General features: G+C 40.6%; 2 protein-coding genes across 2 annotated transcripts in view; one reads left to right on the forward strand and one right to left on the reverse strand.

Annotated features, from left to right (window-relative positions):
• The window catches only part of LOC134845887 (protein IWS1 homolog A-like), a 576794-nt gene that overhangs the window by 428233 nt on the left and 134500 nt on the right, over window positions 1–14061 (reverse strand). The gene's annotated exons all lie outside the window — the stretch shown is intronic.
• Window positions 13941–14061, forward strand: part of LOC134845883 (syndetin-like) — a gene marked incomplete in the record, with an annotated part of 146662 nt that continues 146541 nt past the window's right edge. Inside the window, 1 exon segment of the mRNA XM_063862998.1 lies at window positions 13941–14061.

Genomic DNA, 14061 nt, shown 5'->3' on the forward strand with positions numbered 1-14061 from the left:
CCAATGATCCTTATGTATAAATAATGATTTTGTGTACAAATATTGATCGCTAATGACCCCTATGTGAAAATAACAATCTTTGAGCATAACCATTGATCCCTATATACAACTAGCGATCCTATCTATCTCTTTCTTTCTCTCTCTTCTCTCTTTCTCTCTCCGTCTCTCTCTCTCTCTCTCTCTCTCTCTCTTCTCTATTTTCTCTCTCTCTCTCTCTCTACACTGTCTCTATCCCTTATCTGTTTCTCTCTTCTCTCTCTCCCTCTCTCTATCCCTTCTCTCTCTTCTCTTTCTATCTCTCTCTCTCTCGCTCGTTCTATCCAGCTATCGATTTATCTAGGTTTCTATCTATCTAGCTAGCTATCTCTGGAGCTTTGAAACTTAAATAATATGCGTTACATGTATATACCAGCTTCGGTAGCGGGCAAAAGAAAAAAAATTCACTCTACGTTTTGACTGAACTTGTTTTCATCCTACACAAAATAACATTTGGGGTTATTGCCGTTAAAACTCTACCTTGGGATCAACTGGTATAAACTTTCACATTGAGATCTCTGGGAAAAAGAAATCACTTAGAAATTGTACAAAATTTCAGATTGAGATCTTTGATATACATAAGAATCATTAGCAGATAAAGGGATAAAAAGACCTACATATAGATCATTAGATAATCATAAGGATCATTACCATTACATTTTAACATTAGGATCATTTGACACACATGGGGGATCATTCTGTAACTTTTTGGATCATTAGTTTTACTTAGGGATCAGTGGTTAAATATATGGGTAATTGGTTATGCATAGGGACCATTAGGTACACAAAGGGATCATTAGCTTCAACTAGGAATCATTAGATGTAAATAGGGATCATTGGTTAAACAGAGAGATCATTTGTTATACGTGGAGATCATAAGTTATACATAAATTGGTTTTATGGAGAGTATGTAACAAGACTCATGCCTGAACAGACTTAGAAAAATGCGGATTAATTCTCGCAGCAAACTGGCCGCCTTCAGGCGCTAAAAACACAACCCGTGCTTGCAAGCAATCGACGTTTTTTGCTTTGTGATGTTGTAGTGTGCCATTTGCCGGCAGTTGTTGCCGTTTGTCAAATCCAACATTTGACAGCGGCTTAGCTGGACTCTCAAACTTTGCATTATTGCAAAAGAAATTAATCAAGTAAAAAATGAAATGTTCGAATTTTCAGATATTGCTTTCAAGTATCAATATTATAAGTTCTCACATTTTAAAGCTTCATTTTGTTTTTTTTTGCTGGTTTTTGGGACTATTTTGTTTTTCACTATCTATTTATCATCAAATATCCAAAACTTATTTGTCGCGTTTCATTTATCAAGCAATCGATTGTGTGATACGAGTTCACTTTTTCAAACCTAGGTCGCATGTTTTCGTGTTAATTTTATGTGTTCTGTTTTATCGCAGTATATGCATTAAAACTACCGTAGAATGTTTGTGTTCGGTCCATTTTTTTCTATTCTCCAAACAAATACCGACTTTTTGACTAAGTCTTTTTATGGAATTTGAAAAATGTCTATATGCTATGACTTGAAAATTATGAAGATAATTTACCTGTAGCTAATTTATGTAACGTTACGGGGCCAAAAATGTCAATTTGGCCACCTCATGTTATTCAAATTAAAGTATATTTCCGTTTTTTAATGCGTTAGCTGCTCAGCAACCAATGCTATTTGAATTGAGGCAAGCTAATTGGTCTTAACTACGTGTCGCTGAATATCATGATTTTTCTGAATGTTTATCAAGTCTTTTTCCTGGACAAATTGAATTGTCGGAGTTTCGTTGGTCTGCTTATAATATGTCGGCGTAGTTGCAACCTCGGGGACTTTCTTTATGCTGTCAGAAGTTTTCGTCGTAGATACAAGAGATTTTGATTTACTCCTGTGATTTGTAAAATTATTAGCCCAGACGATGTATTTTTTCTTTGATTTCCTTTTGATTTTTTGTTCGCCTAAATGCTTTAATCGGTGTAAATGGTGTCGGTTTTTGTTTTCAAAGTTTTTTAACTTAATTGCTCACAATTTTCTTGTCACAAAAGTTTTTGTAGATTTTTTTGTTTTCGGTTCAATGAAACTCTATACTTTTTTGTCGGTTTTTTGGCTTCTCGGTAATTTCTGAAAGCTTATTGAATACTGGTGGTCGTTTTTTAACGGTTTTTCTGACATTATTTGTATTTTCCCCAATTTTTTTCTTCGATTTTTGATTTCGTCTGATTTTCTGTTCGCCAGCTTGCAATGCTGCGCTTGCCTTTTATCGCAAGTGATGCGATGCTCTGTTTCGCTTCTGTGTATTTAGTTGTTTAATATTACATAGCTGTATAAAGGTTCACATTTTTTGTGCTGCTTCGTCGAAATCAAAATTAGCAGAAAATGAGTTGTAGTTGTACTTTGAAGTTTTTTCGATTTTAATTCGTGCAGATATAGAATAAGGATGCTGTTCCGACTGTACTCCAATTTCTATGGAGATTTTGGTTCGAAAGTGTAATGAAATTTTTATTTTTTGTTTTGTTCCATATAAAAAATCGGTGCACTGCAAAGAAACATTGGTGTCTTTGAAGTAACAATATTTGAAGCAACATTCGAAAATTCATGTATTATCTAATTCGTGTAACTACATGAATTTTTTTTTGCTTTCTGGGACATTTCCGTGATTTACTTAGATTTTTGAATACTCACTTCTAATAGGCTGAAAATGACCTTTCAACTTTCGATCTCTCCATTATTAAGGACACCACTGTTGGTTAAGTCAAAAGTAGTTTTAGCTCCCTATTATTTGGTTGCAGTAAATCAATTAAAGCATTTGCAGTCTTCTTTTTAAACTGATATACTATCAGTTCCATCTTAACAAGGTATTGAAAAGATATGAAAAGATATTAATCCAATCAAAATAGTCGTTGCGAAAAATTGAGTTTTTTCTGACGTTTTGATTTAATTAGCTATGAAGCTGAGCATGAGGGTTCGTCAATTTTATTTAAAAGCTGAGATATTGAACATTATTTTAAGTGGTTCACACTTGCGAGCTTGTGACCTTTGTGTATTCGGTAAACCTTCTTTTTTTCTAAACTAACTCGCAAATAAAAGTGCTATTTTGGTGGCACTTTTGCTGTAATCGCGATCTGGAGTGTGGTCTGTGTTTAGACAATCGGGCATTATACTCGTCAGAAAGCAGACAAAAACTATTTTTTAATCTATCAGTATCGAGATGAGAAGGCAAACTTACGAAATTCCTGTTTGATTTATTAAACAGGTATTATGAAAACGTTTTTTTTTTCCAGATGAGATCTGGTTTTTTTTTTTTTTTTTTTTTGAGACGCTTTCCCAAAAAACTACCCGTCAAATACTCATAAAAGTGGTACCAATGGATTCAGTAGCGTTTCACCTACCTGCCTGCATAAAATTTAGGGCAATTTTTACCCTACCCCACCCCCTACGGTCTTAGAAAAGCTTCACAACTCGGTACTTTTTTCACTTTTTGCCCATTTTTTCGGAAATTTTCGATTTCCTCAAAAACTACCCGTCCAGATTTGAGATTAAGGGTTTAATCGATAGACCAGGTTGTAGGAACCCCCCATGCACAAGCGTCTGGTCCCTAATTTGCTTAGGGGAAGAGCTATAGACTTGGGAAAAGTCACTTTTTTGATTTTTTTGCCTATTTTTTCGGAAATTATCGATTTCCTCAAAAACTACCCATCCAGATTTGGAATTAAGGGTTTAATCGATAGACCAAGTTGTAGGAAACTCCCATGCACAAGCGGCTGGTCCCTAATTTGCTTAGGGGAAGAGATATAGACTTAGGAAAAGTCACTTTTTTGATTTTTTTGCCTATTTTTTCGGAATTTATCGATTTCCTCAAAAACTACCCATCCAGATTTGGAATTAAGGGTTTAATCGATAGACGAGGTTGTAGGAAACTCCCTCGCACAAGCGGCTGGTCCTTAACTTGCCTAGGGGAAGAGCTATAGACTTAGGAAAAGTCACTTTTTTGGCCTTTTTTTTTTTAATCTTTCCGATTTCCTCAAAAACTACCCGTCCAGATTTGGGATTAAGGGTTTAATCGATAGACCAGGTTGTAGGAACCCCCCATGCACAAGCGGCTGGTCCCTAATTTGCTTAGGGGAAGAGCTATAGACTTAGGAAAAGTCACTTTTTTGATTTTTTTGCCTATTTTTTCGGAAATTATCGATTTCCTCAAAAACTACCCATCCAGATTTGGAATTAAGGGTTTAATCGATAGACCAGGTTGTAGGAAACTCCCCCGCACAAGCGGCTGGTCCTTAATTTGCTTAGGGGAAGAGCTATAGACTTAGGAAAAGTCACTTTTTTGACTTTTTTGGCCTTTTTTCAAATCTTTCCGATTTCCTCAAAAACTACCCGTCCAGATTTGGGATTAAGGGTTTAATCGATAGACCAGGTTGTAGGAAGCCCCCATGCACAAGCGGCTGGTCCCTAATTTGCTTAGGGGAAGAGCTATAGACTTAGGAAAAGTCACTTTTTTGATTTTTTTGCCTATTTTTTCGGAAATTATCGATTTCCTCAAAAACTACCCATCCAGATTTGGAATTAAGGGTTTAATCGATAGACCAGGTTGTAGGAAACTCCCCCGCACAAGCGGCTGGTCCTTAATTTGCTTAGGGGAAGAGCTATAGACTTAGGAAAAGTCACTTTTTTGACTTTTTTGGCCTTTTTTCAAATCTTTCCGATTTCCTCAAAAACTACCCGTCCAGATTTGGGATTAAGGGTTTAATCGATAGACCAGGTTGTAGGAACCCCCCCTACACAAACGGCTTGTCCCTAATTTGTCTAGGGGAAGAGCTATACACTTAGGAATAGTCAATTTTTCGGTTTTTAGGCCATTTTTTCAAACTTTTTCGATTTCTTCAAAAACTACCCATCCAGATATGGGATTAAGGGTTTAATCGATAGACCAGGTTGTAGGAAACTCCCCTGCCCAATCGGCTGGTCCTTAATTTGTCTCGGGGAAGAGCTGTACACTTAGGAAAAGTTTTTAAAAAGTTTTTTGGCATTGGAACAAAGATTCAATATACTTATTGTGTGTATTTTTTAGACAATGGAATCCGCTATGCTTACATTTTCTCGCTTTTGCTTGGTGCTATTGGCTTTGCGTTGAGTTTTTTTGTATGATTCGAAGAAGTCCAACGAGAAGTTGCACGAGTTACGCTAGTTCTCTTTAATCAGGTCGGTTTGTTCCAGAACGTTTTTGTGATGTCAGTTATAGTCAACATATTATAGTCATATTTGCAATGCTTGGACAAAAGCGTTACCAATGAATGCATAAGCTTCTCTTTCACTTTTTTGCGTAGGAAGGGCGCTATCGACTTGAGAAACCTGAAATTTTAAAACAATTTTAAAATAATCAATATTAAAATAATCAAACAGGTCTCTCCAGCTTTCAGCTGGGCCCCTAGTAAAAAAAATATTAGTTTCTTTTTTGTCTCGATTCTGATTGGTGATTATTGTATTTGTCTGCTGATTGACGAGTATGAATACGCGGTTGTCTAAATGCTGCTACGTAACTTCATGATCTGTAGCATTAATTTTCATAGCATTGGATCCGGCTCGTGGCGGATCTTTTATTCCTAATTCCAGGCCTTTTTCTTATTTCACTCTGTGTAAAAATCATCGCCAGTGATGTGAATCCGCAGTGCGTCTCCATTCCGCGGTCGAATAGCAATTTTGCTTGCGATATATCCTGGTAGACGCAGGATCCGTTACCGTCTTGATTTAATCATTTCATAATTTTATGCTGTTTTATGCCTTCATTTCATCGGTAGCATCCTGTCAGCGTTTTATTAACTCTTAAAAGCCGACTGTAAGTATGTTTTAGGATCACGACCTAGGACGTGTTTTCTTGAGCTTTTTTCAGCTTAATGGCTTATTGTCGCGAGTATTTTTTGGTGATCGTATTCCATCAGACTCGATTATGAGCCGGCTTGGTATTCAGAAGACCGTTATTGACTTTGTTGAAACCGCTAAACTGCGATGTCTTGTGCGCGTCGTGCGCAGAGAAGAGCTTAATCCAATCGAGTAGCGTTTTCCCTTGAGGTTCCGGAAAAAAGACCTAAAGGAAGGCCAAGAATTGCCTGGAAGGAGAAAATGAGAAGACGAGGACTGGCAGAAGCCGATGCACACGACCGCAAACCCGGCCGACCTCGTTTGAACGGCTTACGTCGGTAATGATCATGATGATGATGATGATGTTGAGAATATTTTTAATTAGTGTACCGGTCTATTTTTTAAAGACCGGGCTTAAGTTGAGCTTCAATGCCTTTGAGTTGAAACGATAGTTTTCTCCGTTTAAATTTGCCGTTTTTGGCGCGTTATATGCCACGGACACACTTAAAGTTTCTCTCTTCAAATCAATTTATAATGCGGTGGATTGGAGATTGACACGAAGAGATTGCAACATTCATAATGCATAAAAGCGTTCCGAATTTTTCTAAATGCATAAAAATTTTCGGGGATCGTCATTTTCTTTCATCCATAAGGTTCATGTTTTCACTGAAAATTGGAAATTGATATATGAGAAATTTATAGAACTGTGGATATGACGGAAAAATTTCGGTAAAATGGATCACGACCTAAGATCAGGTACAAAAAATAACAGATTGATAAATATGTAAATTTTTTGTACCTGATAATGTATAACCATGAAATCTTATAACTTAAAATCGTTTAATCCGATTATCGTATAACTTATAATCATATAACGTGTACAAAACACTAACCTTTGCAGCAGCATTCTCGCGATCATTGAAGGGCTACAGAGATTTGCAAGATACCTTTAAAAACATAAGGCACCCAAATTCTTTTAGGATCAGCATCTTCCGGTTAATTTTTATCTATATCAATCATCAATACTATCAATCGTATCTCACCATGCTTCAGCTTTTTCAGTTTTGCATGGTGAACCAAAAAGTTCTTGCGCGTCTAATCTATATCTTATAATGAAATGACTCAGAGTTTTGTTCGATTTTCCAGTTTATGGATGCTCGGCCCATTGAAACGCCTGAAGGCAAGGCTGTGGTTATAATGCCAGCCTGGGAGGGGAGAAGGAGAGTGTGCAGTGGAGGGTAATGTAAAGGTGGGATTCATCCATCTATACATTATGAAACTAGCGTTTTTCGTTTCAGCATTTATTTCATCAAATTTGAAACTAACAACCCTTTGGGAGGTTGGCCTCCAACTATGCTGGTTCAGATCGTTAAGTTTCCGAGATAAGACATTTTTTCTGTTTTCCTGCTTTTTTTTTAAAAAAAAAACTTAAAATAGTGGGGTGCTGACAGAGTACTGTCAGGGGTTGCAAATCTTGCCTACAATCATGCCTGCTCAAATATTTTTAGTTTCCGAAATGTAACTTTTTTAAATTTAAAAATACTTGACTAAATTTGAAGTTCAAAAGCCTATAGTTGAATACACTCAGAATGCTATCAGGGGATGTACGTTTGGACTGCAAATGTGACCGCCCATCGATTTTTCCGAGGTTTGGCGTTTTATGTCAAAATTGTCTAAGAACTTTTTTCTTTCAAACCTTTAAAAAACTTGTAGAAAATTGAAACCTTGGACCACTTGGTGTGATGTCAGGGTGTTCCCAGCTGTTGCAGATATCGCGTTTTTTATGTATGATTGCTCAAGTCTTTTTATTTTCTGCGATTTAACGTTTTTCTTTTGATTCTCTTTTTACTTTCTTTTTAAGTTGTTCTGCGATTCAAATAATTTCCTTCAAATTTCCGACACCATGGCGGTGCGATGTTAACAATCCATCCATCCACCCATAGATTTTTCCACCCTACTAGAAATCTATCCATCAAGTCAAAAACTCGTTAATCAAGCTTCTTATTTGCCAAGCCATCCATCCAACCAGCCACCAGGCGAGTCATGAAATTAATCGGTTCAACCCTCTAGCCATCCATCTATCACATCATTCATTCTTTAAGCGATCTAGCTATCTAGCCATCAGTCTACTAAGCCATTTATCTATATAACCATGCGTCCATCCATCCAACCAGCCATCAAACCAATCATTCATTATTTGGCAAATGCATCTAGCCTGCATCTGGATAGCCATCCGTCAAGCCAAACAACAAGTTCTTCAATCATCAAGCGATCTATCCTTCTATCTAGGCATCCAATCAACCATCCATCCTTTTATCTACCAATCCGTCCATTAAACCAGCCATCCACTTTCAACCGTCCGTCCATCATCCATCGAACCAGCCACCCAGTCATCCATCCAACCAGCCATCTATCCATTCATCTAGCCAGCCATCCATCCAGCCAGCATGCTACTAAGCCATCCAGTCATCCATCGAACCAGCCATCTAAAAAACCATCCATCCATCCAACAAAGCATTCATTTATCAATTCAGCCATCAATCATCAGGCAACCTATTACTCGAAGCAGTCACCCCTTAGACCAGCCATCTAGCCATCCATTCGTTCATCTATCCTGCCATTCATGCATCCATAGGCCCTCCATTTGTCGGGCCCTCTCAATCCTCCGTGCATCCACACAACCAGCATTCATCTATATAGCATACATCTAACCATTGGTTGATCAATCCAACCAGCCATCCACTCATCTTGACATCAGTGCATCCAACCAGCAATCTTTTCATCTAGATCTGCTTCGATCTAGCCACCCATCAAGCAGTCCATCCTCTAGTTCATCCCTACTCTAGGCAGTCCTCCACTCAACGATTAATCGTCGCTCTAGTCATCCATCAATATAGATTTCCATCCGTCCCGCATCTATACATCTAGCCGTTCATACATTGCAAAACGACATCTCAAATGTGGTTTGTTCTGTATCTAGCGTGTTGACGGAGTGATAAAACGCGGGTTCTTAAAAAATTTTTTCTTCCAATCAAAGACTACACAACCTAAACCTGAAATACAACATGACATTAAGCATCATTAAATAGAGAATATTAATTGTAACAGTCCCCCATGATGCTTAATCGTCTTCAGTCTTGTCCACAACACAATGTCGAGCACCGCGATGCGACGTTTGAATGCGGGAGCCGCCAACGGCATTGTGAATACATCTGCGAGCACTTCTGACGTTGGACAATACATCACTTTCACAAAGCCATCCATAACATGCTGACGACACAAATGGTAATGAATGTCAATGTGTTTGGTGCGATTATGAAACTTTGGGTTTCTGCACAGTTCCATTGCACCAAAGGTTGTCCTCGTAGACCCCAGCTGGAGATATACCAAATCGCGAAGAAGAGATGATTTCAGCCAGATCGCTTCCTGAATACAATCCGAAAAGGCGACATGCTCCGCTTCGGTCGAGCTGCGTGCCACAGAACGTTGTTTGCGGCTACGCCAATATACAAGACAATCCGACACCAAAAACAATAGCCACGGTTTGAAGAACGATCTTCTGGGTTGTTCGGCCAACTCGAATCACTGTATCCTACCAGCGAAACCGGTCCCGTCACCTTATTGAACTTAAGACCGATCGAACGTGAACCACGCACGTATCATAGAATCCTCTTGCATGCCGACCAGTGTGCTGCAGAGGAAGAGCACATGGATTGCGCTAGCCAGCTCACAGAGAATGCCTCGAATAGATCAGGCCTCGAAGCAGTCATGAAATAGATCAACGACCCGAGAAACGCTTGATACTGCTTAATATCACCGTGCGGATCACCACAATTCTCAATCTTTACCTCTAGAGGCATAGCTACTGGCTTGGATGACTCTATACCAAACTGATTGAGCACGCCGTCAGTGAACTTTGCTTGAGATACATGCCATGGGTGTTCACCCTTCTTCAACATACGCAGAATATGATGAACTTCTCCGTGGTCTGTCAGTTCAAACTCCTGCTTGAGCCCAGTCTTCTCATGGCACAGATTCTCCAGTGAGCAACAGAAGATCACTATCGTCAACATAAACTGCAATGATAACCGAAACTGATGCCTTCCGATACAGACAACCATCTGAAGGTACCTGCAGATATCCAATACTTAACAGGAATAGGTGCAGCCTCTCATTTCAGCTCCGAGCTGATTGCTTCAACCCATACAAACTGCGCAGGAGTTGATATACGTACGTTGGATTATGAGTGTCTGCAAACCCCTCTGGTTGCCGAATGTATATCTCTTCGTCAATCTTGCCATTCAAGAACGCTGTCTTGATGTCGATCTGATGGCAATGCCATCCAAGTTGCACACTGAGAGCAAGAAGCACACTGATGCTTGCGTGCTTCGCGACAGGCGAAAACACCTCCTCGAAGTCGATCCCTTTACGCTGCGAAAAACCTTGCGCCACCAAACGTGCCTTGAAGTTTTCTACTTATCCCTCTGCGTCCCGTTTCACTTTGAATACCCAACGCTTGCCCACAATGTTTCGTCCTTTCGGGAGTGGGAAGAGCTCCCAAGTATGGTTTGCAACCAGTGACATGAAATCATCCTGGACGGCGAATTTCTATTGCTGTGCTGCTCCGCGTTAAGGAGCTTCACTGAGCGATTGCGGCTCTTCAATTTTTGCTACGCGATAGGACTCGAAGCTCACCGCCGGCTTGCGTTCCCGCTTGAGGACGATTTTCAAGAGAATTCATGAATGTTGCCTCATAAGTTGATTCAACAGAAATCCGCCTTGAGTTCCGACAACACATTCCAATTCCTCCCCATCCGCAGCAGCAGGAGCAGCGACCATATCTACATCGTCCATCTGCTGATGCGGGCTCGGCGCTAGTGTGGTCAAACTCAACAATGACCGAACTTGGCGCCTCATTATCACACCCGGTGATGTCCTCGTGAAACTTCGCATGCTGCGACACGACCATGCGCCTAGCAACTGGGTCAAAAATTTATAACCCTTCTGACCATTGGGATATCCAACGAAGATCATCTTCTTGGACTTGCTATCAAGCTCCAAAACTCCTTGTCAAGACCAGCCTGCGCCAGCATCGATCCTGCACTTTCCATCAACGTTCGGATTAATTTGACCTGTACTCGCCCCCATCATCCGATCGCAACACCCGCACCTTTTGGCCAGTGCCTCTCTCCGATTCCACCACAAACTTCTTGAATTCATCCAGGACTTCACTCTTCCTCTTCAGAAATCTCATCACGCAGAACCGGCTCCGATCTTCCATGAAATTGACGAAATACCTCGCTCCGCCAAGCGACGCAATTTCCAGGGTACACAAACGTCGCTGTGGACAACTCCTAGCACCTTTGAAACTGCCTTGCGGAGAGTCTGGACATTCAAGTGACCCAACCGGCGATGCCACCTCTCCACTGATTGCTGCGACATTGCTACCCGCGCCGCGCCACCACTGAAGTTCAATGTGAACAACCCGCCACGTTTCGTCCCTTTACACAACCTCTCCGCACTTCCTGATGAAGCACGTGTTCCCCTCAAAGGACACCTCTGCGCCTTGTTGAGACATTGCTGACACACTGCAAACGCTTTCCCAGCTTGGGCACCAGCAGTACGTTGTGTAGTCTTATCCGTCGACCCGAAGCCAGTTCGCACTCCACTGTACCTTGTCCCAATGCGAAAGTGGCTGATTCGTGCCCTAGAAGAATCTTTCGAGGGACCTCATACCTAACCAACAACGAAAGTACAGACTTGTCCGCAGTCATGTGTTGGTAATGCGCCATCTTGATCCAGTCAGCACTGCTGTCATCAGTCGGCCTTTCCAAGCTGTCATCCGCATACTTAAACAGTCCTCGCTCTAGTAGGTACAATTTGGTGTACCACGCCCAGTCGCGGCAGATGCTTCTATTTAATTTGGCGTAATTGAATCCTCGTATGTCGTCGTCTCCTGGGCCCATAGCCTGTTGTTTGTTCTGTATCTAGCATGCTGACGGAGTGATAAACGCGGGCTTATAAAAAGCTTTCTTTCAATAAAAGACTACACAACATAAACCTGAATTACAAAATGACATTGAGCATCATTAGATAGAGAACGTTAATTGTAACAACAAACAATTATCCATGTAGCGGTCTACTGTCGATCTCGCCAGCGATCCAAATAGCCATCAATCCATCCATCAAACAAGCCATCCATTCAATTAGCCTTCCTTCCAGTCATTCCCCCAATGAAGCCATTCATGCTCTAAGCGATCCACCTGTTTAACTATTCATCTATCTAGCAATCAATCCATCCAATGAGCAATCCATCCATCCATCCAATAAACCATCTATGCACCTAGCCCTCCATCCATTTAGCCGTCTCTTCTTACCGCCATTCATCCATCAAGCCACCATCCATTTACCCATCGGTTGATACATCCAACAAGCCGTACGTTCGTCTTGCCATCCGTCCATCCAACCAACATTCATCTAGCTTTTCGTCGATCTAGCCACCACCATTCATCCACCCATCTGGCCTTCGACACATGCAGTCAACCAGCCTTCATCTGTCAAATAGCCCTGCGTCAATCTTGCCATCTAGTCATCCATCCAACGATCCACCCATTGCAACCAGCCATCAATCATCCGGCAGTCTGTCCACACATTCAGCCAGTCCTCCATCCAGCATCATCGATCCAGCCATCAATCCGTTTAGATATCCATGCGTTCCACATCCATTCGTCTAACCATACATGCTTCCCATCAGTCATCCATGCAGCTGCCCACCATCGATCTAGCCTTCAGTAGAACTAGCCCTATGTTCATACATTCATCCAACAACTTATCCATCCATCCAGCAAATCATTCACTCTTCAAGCGATCCATTAATCAAGCTATCAAATCATCTAGCTATCCACTCATCTAGCCATTCACGCAACTAAACATCCATCCATTCAGTTGTCTCTCAATACCACCATCCCTTCATACTGCCATACATTCAGCTAGCCGTCCATTCATCTAGCTATCCATCCCTCTTGCCATCCAGCCAGGCATGTATCCAGCTATCAATCCGTAAAGCCTTTCATCCAACGAGTCGTCTAATCATCCATCCATTGTAACCATCCTTTCAACAATTAATTCAGGCATCTATCCATCCATTGTAACCATCCTTTCAACAATTAATTCAGGCATCCATCTAGCCATGCTTACATCCAACCAGTCATTCCTCGGTCCAGCCATCACGCAAGCGATCCATCCCTACATCCATCCAACTTGCCATCTAGTCATCTATCTAGACAGCCATACTTGTGTCCATCCATCTAAAGATCCTGCCTTCAATCCATCCTTTATCCATCCAGCCAATCATTCGAATATCAATTGATCCTTCTAGCCATCCTTACAAGCAGCTAAACATCCAGCCATCCACCTTATTTTTGTTAAATATAAACGTTGTCTTTTTTCATGCAGCTTTAGCTGCAGAAGGCCTGCTAGTTTCCATTAAATTGGCCTAACGCTGTGTTAACTGCTTGATTCTGATTGGCAAAAATTTCAAACATAGAACCAAATTGTATTGTTGTCATTAACAGCTTTGGGCTTGGGGAAGATATCAACGCATTCTTTATTATACTGTATGTTTTATGTCGGTTCACTAGAGTTCAGTAGCGCTTTTTGACCACGAGCTTTGGAATCTGTATTTTCCCATTTAGTTATCTGTATTTTCCCAGCATATCGAACACTAAAGTTAAACATCAGATGGAATCGTGTGAGATGTCATATAGTGGCGTGGCTGGAATTGTATCAAAAGTGGCTGTAAAAAAAATGATTTGAAATTTTGGGTTTTTCGACTAATCTCTGAAATTGGAATCTTAATCACCCAAAACGTATTGCCATTGTCAGCCTCTAACTTTGGGGGGAAATTTCGGTTTACATACCCCATTAATAAGGCAAATCACAGTTTTGCAGGAGATAAATATTTTTTGTGCTTTTCCAAGTCTTTCCAGTGATGGTTGGGGGTGTATGATTTTTTGTTTGCACAAAAAACCGGTTTATCTCATTTTTCAGCATTGAAATGTTGGAGCATAAAAATGTTATACGCAAATGTGGATGCTAATAACTGACCTAGAGCTTTCATGAGCATACTAACCGTGCTCCAAATAGCTGAACTACTTAAATCATTATCCGCCATA

This window comes from Symsagittifera roscoffensis, chromosome 1 (genome assembly GCF_963678635.1).
Source record: "Symsagittifera roscoffensis chromosome 1, txSymRosc1.1, whole genome shotgun sequence".
NCBI lineage: Eukaryota > Metazoa > Xenacoelomorpha > Acoela > Convolutidae > Symsagittifera > Symsagittifera roscoffensis.